The sequence below is a fragment of the Octopus sinensis genome, linkage group LG15 (assembly GCF_006345805.1).
Source record: "Octopus sinensis linkage group LG15, ASM634580v1, whole genome shotgun sequence".
NCBI lineage: Eukaryota > Metazoa > Mollusca > Cephalopoda > Octopoda > Octopodidae > Octopus > Octopus sinensis.
Genome location: NC_043011.1, coordinates 46,600,422 through 46,612,480, shown reverse-complemented (window position 1 = coordinate 46,612,480; position 12,059 = coordinate 46,600,422). Strand labels below are relative to the sequence as shown.

The 12,059-nt window shown below is 35.1% G+C and overlaps 1 long non-coding RNA gene across 1 annotated transcript in view; it reads left to right on the top strand.

The window, feature by feature from the left end:
- LOC118766323 overlaps positions 1-11,315 on the top strand; it is a 15,588-nt gene extending 4,273 nt beyond the window's left edge. The window contains exons 3-4 of the long non-coding RNA XR_005002260.1: positions 8,170-8,173; positions 11,303-11,315. This is a non-coding gene — a long non-coding RNA (uncharacterized LOC118766323). The remainder of the gene's footprint in view (positions 1-8,169; positions 8,174-11,302) is intronic.
- The last annotated feature ends 744 nt before the right edge of the window (positions 11,316-12,059 follow it).

The following is a 12,059-nucleotide window of genomic DNA, read 5'->3' as shown; positions in this document are numbered from 1 at the left end:
CAAGGTTCCATGCAGTGGAACTGAACCCAGAACCATGTGGTTGGTAAGCAAGCTACTTACCACACAGCCACTCCTTATTCAATAGTTCCTTCAATTCTTTTTACAGTATTTGTCTTGGTTCAATGCATTCAGAGCTCAAATCCCATCATGATTAACTTTGCCTTTTATCCCTCAATGGTTTATAAAATAAAGTACCAACCCAAAACTGGGGGTCAATGTAGCTGGCTTGCCCCCCCCCCCCCGACATCAAAATTGCTGGCCTTGTGTCAAAATTAGAAAGAATTATTTAGCATCAAAGAAGAGAGACAGTACCCTCTTTGCTGGACTGGTCCACCTAGGCTGGTAGGGTTGTTAAATTACATCAGCTTCAATATATTTTGGTTACATCAACTTCAATATATTTTAGAGACTGTATCGAGAAAGGGAATTAGAGATGTAGTGGCAAAAGCAGTTTTAGAAGGGAAAGATTGAATGAAGTATTTATATTTATTTATGCCAGAATTTGTAAGCAAGGTGCTGTTGGGAAAGTTTCAGATTATGCATACAACCAAAACCGTTTTTTATTTGGACAATTTTTTGGCATCTGTTTGTGCAAATACTGAATACAAACATACAAATATATTTTTTGAAAAAGAAATTTAAACCAAATTTTTAAAGCAGTTTTTTTAGCCTAGGCATAGGAGTGGCTGTGTGGTAAGTAGCTTGCTTACTAACCACATGGTTCTGGGTTCAGTCCCACTGTGTGGTACCTTGGGCAAGTGTCTTCTACTATAGCCTCGGGCCAATCAAATCTTTGTGAGGGGATTTGGTAGACGGAAACAGAAAGAAGCCTGTCGTATATATGTATATACATATATATATATATATATATATATATGCACGTATGTGTATATGTTTGTGTGTCTGTGTTTGTCCCCGCAACATCACTTGACAACCGATGCTGGTGTGTTTATGTCCCCGTAACTTAGTGGTTCAACAAAATAGAACGATAGAATAAGTACTAGACTTACAAAGAATAAGTCCTGGGGTCGATTTGCTCGACTAAAGGCGGTGCTCCAGCATGGCCACAGTCAAATGACAGAAACAAGTAAAAGAGTAAAGGGTAAAAAGAGAGAGAGGATATTTTAACTGAGAAAATACCAAAGAAATACAAAGCATACACAATACAAAAACTGCAAGTTACTATGGATTGATATTATTTGTATGGTTCAAAAATTTTATAGTTACTGACAGCTTCATCGAATGTCGCACTGTACAATATTTTTCTATGTAATGCCAGTATGTAGAACCACATCTACATATGACCACTTCAAATCGCCAATTGATCCCGGTTTATATTTGATCTGTGTATTTATCCATGCTCAGGTAGTGTTTGTATTATTGGTATATACATTAGAAACAGGAATTAAGATTCACTCAATGATGGCAATGATTTATGTTTATAGCCAAAGTTGAACAGATTATTATATCTTTGCCAATCACTGATATAAAAAAAAAAACTTGATTCAACTGCAACATTATTCATAATGCAGCTACCAAGGTCACAGCAGAGTGATTGGTTCGCTTATGTGTTGAAGTCATCTTTTTCTGATTTTTGGCAATGTTATCAGAAAATGCAATGAATTAAGATTGTGGAACAATGCTGCTATCGGGACTCCTGGATTTGAACCACTTATGTCAGTTTGGATCAATATATTACACCCTTATATTACACCTTATAGGGCTTTTGTAGGGCAAATATCACAAAAGTATAGATACCTCTGAATTGCTGCTTCACCACCAACGCCATTTAATGAAATAGAACAGGTCTCTGAGACCTCACATGCAAAATTTAATGGTAGTTGAAATGCTGCAGACATTATCTATTTAGATTTTTTTCTCTCTTTAAGAAGTGTTTTACTTCACAGAGACACTGTCTTTTTACATTTTGTAGTATTATCTTTAAATAACAGCTTCAAAATATCTTTGAGATAATAGCATGTTATGACTACATTCACACAGAACTTTTTTACTGGCATTTGTGAAGTTTGCTTGTAAAAATTGCACAACAGAATTAGGTGCTAAATTGTCCAACACATTTCCATTTGTGGAGTAACCATCTAGAATTGTCATAAAACAATTTGCAAAAGTAACGTTTGAAAAAAATATTTTGCTAAAACGAAAAAAACAGAAATTTGAAGATGATTTGAATTAAGAAAAAAATGTATAATAAGATAGAGGCAGATGCACAGTTTAAAGCTGTAGCAGATTATTGGTAACTGGTTTCCAACAAATCTGTCAGTATTCTTAATGGTGAAAATTAAAAATGAGCGTCCAGGCCATGTCTTCAGTCTGAGGATAATTTCGTCCATTCTTCCTACCAGATCTCTCAGAGTCCCTGAAAAACACAAGGACATAGGAATTACCCTTACATTCCTTGCGTCTCTGACTAATCAGTACAAAAACTTATCACATTTGCCATTATAAAAAAAAAAAAAATAATAATAATAATAATAAAAGCAGAAGGATACATTGAGTAATATGATTTTAAATATATTATGACTATATAAGCACTGCTAGAACATCATTGTTTATTAATTTTCTTGATCAGGGCTGACTTTGAGCTAGACAAAAGATATAGTTCTTTATCCAAATGTTTTTTCCCCATTATTCCATAAGGAGCATAGGGCTAGTTTCCCAGTTTCTCTAGAATATATATTCCTCCCAGGACAGGACACCAGTCTGTCACAGAATTACTGGTTTTTTACCGGCTGAGTGGACTGTGGTGACAAGAAATGGAGTGTTTTACTCAAGAACACAATGTATCACCTGGTTCAGGAATCGAAACTACAACCTTACAATCATGAGTCCAGCACCCTAACCACTAAGCCATACACCTCCAGACCTCCGGTAGTCATCTCTTATAATTCTATTCACATCTCAGATGTCTCATAGCAATATATATAAATTACCTCTAGTGTGTTTGACTGGTACTTTATTATATTGACCCTGAAAGAATAAAAAGTAGTTGGATTTAAATGCAGGACATAAAGGACCATAAAATATGACTAGAAATTTTGTCTGACACCATAAAAATTTCTGCCATCTCTGCTATCACATTATGACATGTCTGTTTTCACCAGAACTTTCATCACAGTCCTCGAGCATGGAGATGTTATTTAACATCTCAATAAATCATACAATTTTCTCACTCATATATTATTGGATTAAAGGAAAATCAATTGAAAGCATTGGATATTTCTCAAAATATTATCTAAGATTATTGCATTGATAATGGACAAGTGGACTTCATAGAAGTGACTGCTGCAATCTTTATGTCCCAGCCTTCGGATTTTATAACATGTTATTGGAAAATTTACTCTTCATGTAGCTTGTTAGTGAGAGAGGGAGACAGTAAGAGAGAAAGGGGGAGATAGGAAGGGAGAGGGGGGGATAGTAAGAGAGAGAGGGGGAGATAGTAAGAGAGAGAGAGGGGGAGATAGTAAGGTTGAGATAACTATGTAAATCAATTAGAACTACATTACAGCCACTACTTCAAGATTCAGACCATCAGAATTTTGGAACTCTCAGATTTCTCTATGCTGAAATTAAATTGTCTCATATTTTGGGTTCTTCACCATTTTCAAAGACATTTAGTTGGAATAGTGAAGGCACATGGCTCAATGGTTAGAGCATTTGAAATAGTGAGTTCGATTCCCAGACCGGGCTGTGTGTTGTGTTCTTAAGCAAGACATTTTATTTCACATTGCTCCAGTTCACTCAGCTGTAGAAATGAGTTGCAACATCACTAGTGCCAAGCTGTATCGGCCGTTACCTTTCCCTTGGATAACATCAGTGGCATGGAGAGGGGAGGCTGGTATGCTTGGCCAACTGTTGGTCTTCCATAAACAAACTTACCTGGACTTGTGCCTTGGAGGGGAACTTTCTAGGTGCAGTCCCATAGTCATTCATGACCGATGAGGGCCTTTACCCTCTTGGTTGGAATATACCATTGTATGGTAAACTTGATCCATTGCTTTGCATTTTTCTAAATACTTTAAGCACAGAAAGAAGACCTGACCTATAACACTTTTCAGGTTCTCTGACACTGGAAAAAGGATGGAGGATGTTATTCTCAAATCAAGAGCCTGATCCGGACGCTTGCAACAAAGGATACTCAGCTGAAGGTACCTAGGAATAGAGGGTGGTGTTAAATTGAGTAACAGATTTTATCTACCATAGAAAATAAAATAAAACTATATATACGCTGAGGAATTTCCTTGTTCTTAGTATTCTTTTGTTCTTTTCTTTGTTTCATTCAGTTCACTGCGACCATGCTGGAGCACTGCCTTTTAGTTGAAAAAATCAACCACAGAACTTATTCTTTGTAAGCCGAACCGCTAATGTTACGGGGATGTAAACACACCAGCATCAGTTGTCAAGCGATGGTGGGGAACAAACACAGACACACAAGCATTCACACACACACACACACACATACAATTGGCTTCTTTTAGCTTCTGTCTACCAAATCCACTCACAAGGCTTTGATCAGCCCGAGGCTATAGTCGAAGACACTTGCCCAAGTGGCCACACAATGGGACCGAACCCGGAACCATGTGGTTGGTAAGCAAGCTTCTTACCACGCAGCCACTTTTCTTCAGATAATTCACTGACGCTAGCAAATTGCCACATATTTTAGTTTAACATTTTGCCTCTTTTTTTTTTAAATATATGTCAAGTGAACTTTGAGAAATAAATAGGATATCATTTTCTTTAAAGGTGATTGAATTCTTACCCTTTTCTCTGATAAAATGCATATATATATATTTACATATAAATAAGAAAATAAAGAAAAATGTAAAATTAACAAAAACAATAAAAATGAACAAAAAATTCCTACGGTATGTATTTGTGTGTGTGTGTGTGTGTGTGTGAATTTATATAAGTGTCTGTGGCAATGTATTTGGTCTTTCCAATGAATCAATATTTTCTCAAGCTTGTATTGATTATTATTTTTCCGTCTTGTGTCTTATTCTTCTCTTTGTAACACCACACTACTCTCTTCTGCACTCTTATACGCTATCATGGCATGCTTTGCTAAAGCAATGCCTTGCCGATAAGTCTGTACACAACTGAAATATACAAGGCAACAATATTTTCTAATTAAAGCATGATATGGTCATGTGGCTTCTTAGCCACACTTGGGTAGAACATTTGCAGAAGATATATATATTAAAATTATTTCTGTCAAAATGCATGAATTATCTTTCCACCAGATCTTAATACACATTTTGTTTTGTTTTGTTTTGTTTTTTGAAGATTCTTCTGCATACTTGGGGAAATATATTTGACATTTAATATTATCAGAGAATAATCTTTGCAGAAGTGTAGAATTCACTTCCAAGGTTACTACATCTATGACAACAATGTTTATGATACCTTACAGCAACTTACAGTGAATAAATTTCATTTATGGAAACATATTTAATATTTCCACACAGAAGTTTTAGGAAACAATTTAGCAAATTCAGTCAGAATTTCTCTTCAAAGTTGTAAAACAATTCTGAGAATTACTAAACACTAGTTTATTGGATCAAATGTCTTCCTTTTGCTTGTTATAGTCTCGATATTTTGAACAATACTCTCTATCCTTCTTCAAATGTCTATAGTATTCCATAGGTGCAGGAGTGGCTGTGTGCTAAGTAGCTTGCTTACCAACCACATGTTTCTGGGTTCAGTCCCACTGCGTGGCACCTTGGGCAAGTGTCTTCTACTACAGCCTTGGGTCGACCAAAGCCTTGTGAGTGGATTTTGTAGATGGAAACTGAAAGACGCCCGTCGTATATATGTATATATGTATATGTATGTATGTGTTTTTGTGTGTCTGTGTTTGTCCCCCCCAACATTGCTTGATAACCGATGCTGGTGCGTTTATGTCCCCGTAACTTAGCGGTTCGGCAAAAGATACTGATAGAATAAGTACTGGGCTTACAAAGAATAAGTCCTGGAGTTGATTTGCTCGACTAAAGGTGATGCTCTAGCATGGCCACAGTCAAATGACTGAAACAAGTAAAAGAGGGTTTAGAGGGTACACAGCTGAAACGTATCCATAGTAACCAAGATGAGGACACGAATTCAAAAAAAATCATAATAATGATACCTAATCCCATAGCTTCTGGAGATTTCTACACATAAATTTGATGACTGAAAATATTGATAGCTGAGTGCAGAACTTTCTAGAAAACTTGAAAGGATAGCATTTCATATATTACAGCATTGTATCTTTGGCCAGAACAGTTATCTCTCAAACTTCCCTGATCACCCAGCTGTAAATAGATACCTTAATCAGAACAGGAGCAATTCATTACACCAAGAAAGGTTAACATTGACAAATGAGATTATTGGTTTAGAATTGAATTCATGTCTAATGGGCTTGCAAAATCCAATCCCCTTATTGTGTTGTTCATCCTCCTCACCATTAAATCTTTATCCTAGTTATAATTATGAGTTAGATGTGATGGCAGAAGTATACAGCAGTACAATATAGACTGTTCTATGTGAAACTCAGTATGCACAAACATTCCTAAAACTCTTTCTTAGTCACGGGGCAGAAGGAATTATAAAGAAACAGGGTCAACTATAGACAGATCCAGTATGGTGATTAAATTTCATAAATGAAAACATCAAGCTCAAATCCAATTTAAGACCATGTCTACATCGGAAAGTAAAACAGTTGCTAATGATAAAAATTCAAACTGATTGAAACTTAGTGCAGGTGTAAATATTGTAGATGCACACTCTATAAAGTGGTTGGCATTAGGAAGGGCATCTAGCTGTAAAAACCATGCCAAAGTAGACAGCAAAGCTTGATCCAGTTTTCTAATTTGCCAGCTCTTGTCGAACCATCCAACCCATACCAGCATGGAAAACTGATGTTGAATATGATGATGATGACAATGATGATGTATCTTAAGGATGAGGTTAATAGTTCTAGCTAATTATAATTCTATAAAAATACAGGTTTAAAACATTTCTGTCTTTACAGAGGTGCTTTTAAACTGTCTTTATGGTTTAAAGTGGTGTTTGGTTCTTAAACTACACGAGCAAAATGCCCCCACCCTCGTCCAATGGATGGTGCTGAGTTGTCAAATATTTAAACCAAATTTTCTCAAAACAACTTGTCCGACCGTCCCATAGGCCTCCCCTTTGAGAAACACTGATTTACCATAAATTTGAGACACCAGCAAAAGAAGAAATAAAGTTAGACTTTTTTTCTATTCCAAAGAAAAACGATTTCCCATGGCTTTATCGATCGCATTCTCACCTGGAATCGATTTTTGTAATTTTTTCAAGACTTATACACGCCCTGATACCATCAGTATCTACGTATCAAATTTGAACACAATCGGATGGAGGATGCCCGAGATCCTAGAAGCCACACACACACACACACACACACACACACACAGACAGAACAGATTTTATATAAGAGATTAGTAACAATATATATGGTTGATACTTAAGACTTTCCAACAAGGGGACATTTATAGGGTTACTGAGCCTATTAGAAATAGAAGCCAAATCTCCTTTGACACACTTTGCCATTATAGAAAAGGGAAATGCTCACTGAATAATGTAATCCTAAATATCTTTAAAAAGGAGGGATGTACAAAGAAGGTAATGCCTTTGTTCATAGGGATGCTTAACTGGGATTGACCAGGGGCTAAACAACAATGGCAGTTTCTGAATACCTATTCAAAGTAATTCTGCCAGCTTCGAACAAGTACCACTCATATTGGTATCACATTTTGGCACAAGGCCAGTAATTTCAAAGGAGAAGGTAAGTTGACTATGTCGACTCCAGTTTTCAACTGGTACTTATTTTATCTACTCTGAAAGGATGAAAGGCAAAGTTGACCTCAGTGGAAGTTGAACTCAGAATGTAAAGACAAGAAATGCTGCTAAGCATTTTCTCCAGTGTCTTAACAATTCTGTCAGTCACTGCCTCATGACAATTCTGCCTATTTATCCAATGCATCCTCAGCAATTTTTTTATAAGACAATGTGTGAGGTTTGTGTTAAATTTAGCTGTTATCTCTAGCAGGTTGAGCATCCATGTCAAGGCTCTTTCCTTTCCTCAAGATGGAAATAAGAAAGGAAGAAAAACTAAATAAGTGAATAGGGGAGGATGGTGGTGGTGTTGATGAAGGAGTGAAGGAGATAGAGAGAAAACAAGTGATGATAAAGACAATAAGTATGGGAGTAGATGAGATGAAGGTAGGGTGGGGGTTGGTAATAAAGACAGTAGGGGTGAGAGGGAGAAGAAAAAGATGAAAAACGACAATGTGTAAGGGGGTGGGATAAAAATGGTAAAGACAGTGAGTGAAAGGGAGAGTAGATGGTGTGGTGGAGGGAACTGGTGAGAGACAATAGATGATGAAGAGAGGGAGAGGCAAATTATTACAGAATCCAAAAGTGTGAGAGGGAAAGAGAGCAGACGGTGGGGGGGGGGGGGGACAAAAGCAAAAGTTGATTAAGAGAATAAAAAACTGGAAGTGGAGAATGATTTTTCATAGAGGCAATGAGTAGTAGTGTCAGGAGTAATGAGATGAGAACAAGAAGGGGTGAGATGGAATGTTACTAAAAACGATATGAGAGAGGGAGAGAGAGAGAGGGTCCAAAAGAGAGCAGAGTCAAGGGTATCGTTAAATTTTTTTAATTATTTAAGTTGTATAACTATACATAACAACCTACACACATAGATTATTATCATTATTATTATCATTATAACAACTGAAGACTAAGTTGGGTTGGTTAATTAATTAAGTAATTAATTAATTAATGAGTCACTTGGAGAAAGTTGGTAAATTAAAACATTCTGATGGACTTCTAATTAAAAACAAATTGATTATTACTTTTCAGCCCGCCCCTCCTCTCTCTCCCTCTCTCTCTGTCTGTCTGTCTCTCTCTCTCCCTCTCTCTCTTTCCCTCACTCTCTCTCTCTCCTCACCCTGTTTCTTTTGTTTAAACAGACAAAGACAAAAACTTATATATCTCTGTTTAGTCTCTCTGCTTCTATGACCTGAGCAATGGGTTGGATGTGGAGTAGAAGAATATTATGAAGAGAAAGAGAGAAGGGAGAGGAAGGGAGACAGAGAAAAAGAACGAGTGAGAACGATGGTGGGTGGATGAGAGTGACCATGGCTCAGGCAGAAAGAGTAAGAGTAAGAGGTAGAGAAAAAGAAATGGAAAATGAGAAGAGAGAGAGAGAGAGAGTCTGGTAGCAAAACAGAGAGGTCAACATCTAATTTATTTCTTTACCACCCACAAGGGGTTAAACATAGAGGGGACAAACAAGGACAGATAAAGGGATTAAGTCGATTACATCGATCCCCAGTGCATAACTGGTACTTAATTTATCGACCCCGAAAGGATGAAAGGCAAAGTCGACCTTGGCGGAATTTGAACTCGAAACGTAACGACAGACGAAACACGGCTATGCATTTTGCCCAGTGTGCTAACGTTTCTGCCAGCTCGCTGCCTTCGTAGAGGTCAACATCTAATAGAGAGAGTGACAAGGAGGAGGATGGTGAGTGTTTCAGACAGGCCTGACTGGAAGGATGGTAGAGTTAGTATATATGAGGAACAGAGAATTCATAGCAACAGTTGAAGTTTATTTTTGCAACAAATGGTTTTTGAGTACATCTTAGAAATTTATTTGTTTCTGTGAAATATAGCTTTTGCAAAATAAAAAATATATAAATATCATTTGAAGAAAAATCCAATATTCCCTCAACTTAGTGCAATTTTGTTTACCAATTTGTAATTATTTCCATAATTGTAGACTATACCTATGTGTATACATGTACGCAAAAGCAGCAGAAAATGATAACTGTCTGTGATATATTGGATGAAGTGAACATTTACCAATAGAATGAACATATTTGGCTGTTTTTTCAGAATGTCAATTTAGTATGAAGTACATATACACACACAGAGACATGTATGTATGTGTCTGTGTGTGTCCCTATCCAATTCCTATCGGCTTGGCAACACAGACATAAAACAAATGAGCAATACATACATACATACACACACACACACACATATATACATACATATATATATTATATATATATATATATATATATACACATATATGTATATACATATATGTATATATATATATATATATATATATATGTTATGCATACATTTATATATTATTCATATAAACACACACACATATATATATAATGATATATATATATATAGATATATATATACACACACACACATATATATATACATATATTTATCTATGTATATGTATGAATGTATGTATGTATGCATGTGCACACATGGTAATTACTCCATTTCCACAGATGATTGGTGCCACATGTATATATGCATGTGCAAACATACACAAATGTGTATGTTAGCATGCACACGTATGCACATGCACATACAGAGTCATTATAATGTCCCTCTGTAATTTTAACTTATAATATTTTATAACTCTATTTCTGTCTATGATAAAATTAATCTGTAAACATTGAGAAACCTGATGCATCAATTTTATTGTCACCAGTGAAGAAATATATCGAAGTTGTTTATTAATTTTAGAAATTTAAGAATTTCTCTTAATTTTATTTTATAGAGACATGTACAAACATGTATTTATTCAACTAAACTTTGCTCTGTAAATGATTTGCAAGTTAGAATAAACTAATGTGATTTCAGAGTATGGAACTAAAAATCAACTGCAAAATAGAATTTTAGAAATTGCCACAGTTCAAATTTAAGAATTTCACCAAGAAATTTATTTAATAAATTGTTTCTCTTATCCTTTTTACAGAAAAATTCTACCATGCATAAAAACAATAGTTACACAAATTTAAAATTGCAGAAGGTCTTTATTATGACCTTATATCTCTGTACATGTGTGTATGTATTGCATGTGTGTGTGTGTTAATTCTTTCTTTAATCGAAAGGGCCTTCAAATTCCTTTTGGAAAAAATCGTTTTCAGTTCAGTTGTTTACTACTTCAACCATTTTCCGAGCTGTCAGAATCGTTAGCATGCCAGGCGAAATGCTTAGCAGTATTTCGTCTGCCGCTACATTCTGAGTTCAAATTCCACCAAGGTCGACTTTGCCTTTCGTCCTTTCGGATCGATTAAATAAGTACCAGTTACGCACTGGGGTCGATGTAATCGACTTAATCCCTTTGTCTGTCCTTGTTTGTCTCCTCTGTGTTTAGCCCCTTGTGGGCAATAAAGAAATAAATTTTGGTATATATTTTCATAAATACATCTAAAAGATATTCCAGTGATTAACTTGAAAGGCATTTCATTATCTGTCACCAAATTCCACTGCCATCTTCGTTCACCATCATCATCCTCATCATCATCCTGAAGAGGACACAACGTGATTTTAAAATCCACAGGTAAAGAAAAAACTACAAATAAATAACAAGAGTTTTATATCTCTAAGTATGTCTGCATGCCTGCATGTGAAAATGCATGGATAAGTACAATTTTTTGTACAATTTTTACATATATTTTTACATATTTATACAGAAATGTAAGCATGATTTTTGCCTGAATGTATGTATGTATTTAAATAAACATTGGATTTTTATCATGTATTTTTTTTTTCTGGTGGGCCAATCAATGATGGATGTAATAAATATAATGGTAATGATGAAGTGAGAACTGTTCTTATAAATATAACACTTTTGTTTATTGACTTGAACGTTATCATTCAGTAGGGTGACAATGTTATATTTGAAAAACTTAATGATGTGTAAAATGGTTTGATCTTAATTTAAAATATGAAACATCTAACTGCTTTATATATGCTTTTATATATATATATATATATATATATATATATTTATGTATGTATGTATATTTATATAAATATATATATATATATATATATATATCTGCACATATATAAGTATATATGTATATATATATATATATATATATATATATATATATATATACATACATGTATATATACATACATACATAAATATATGCACACATATACATACAAGTATACATATGCAC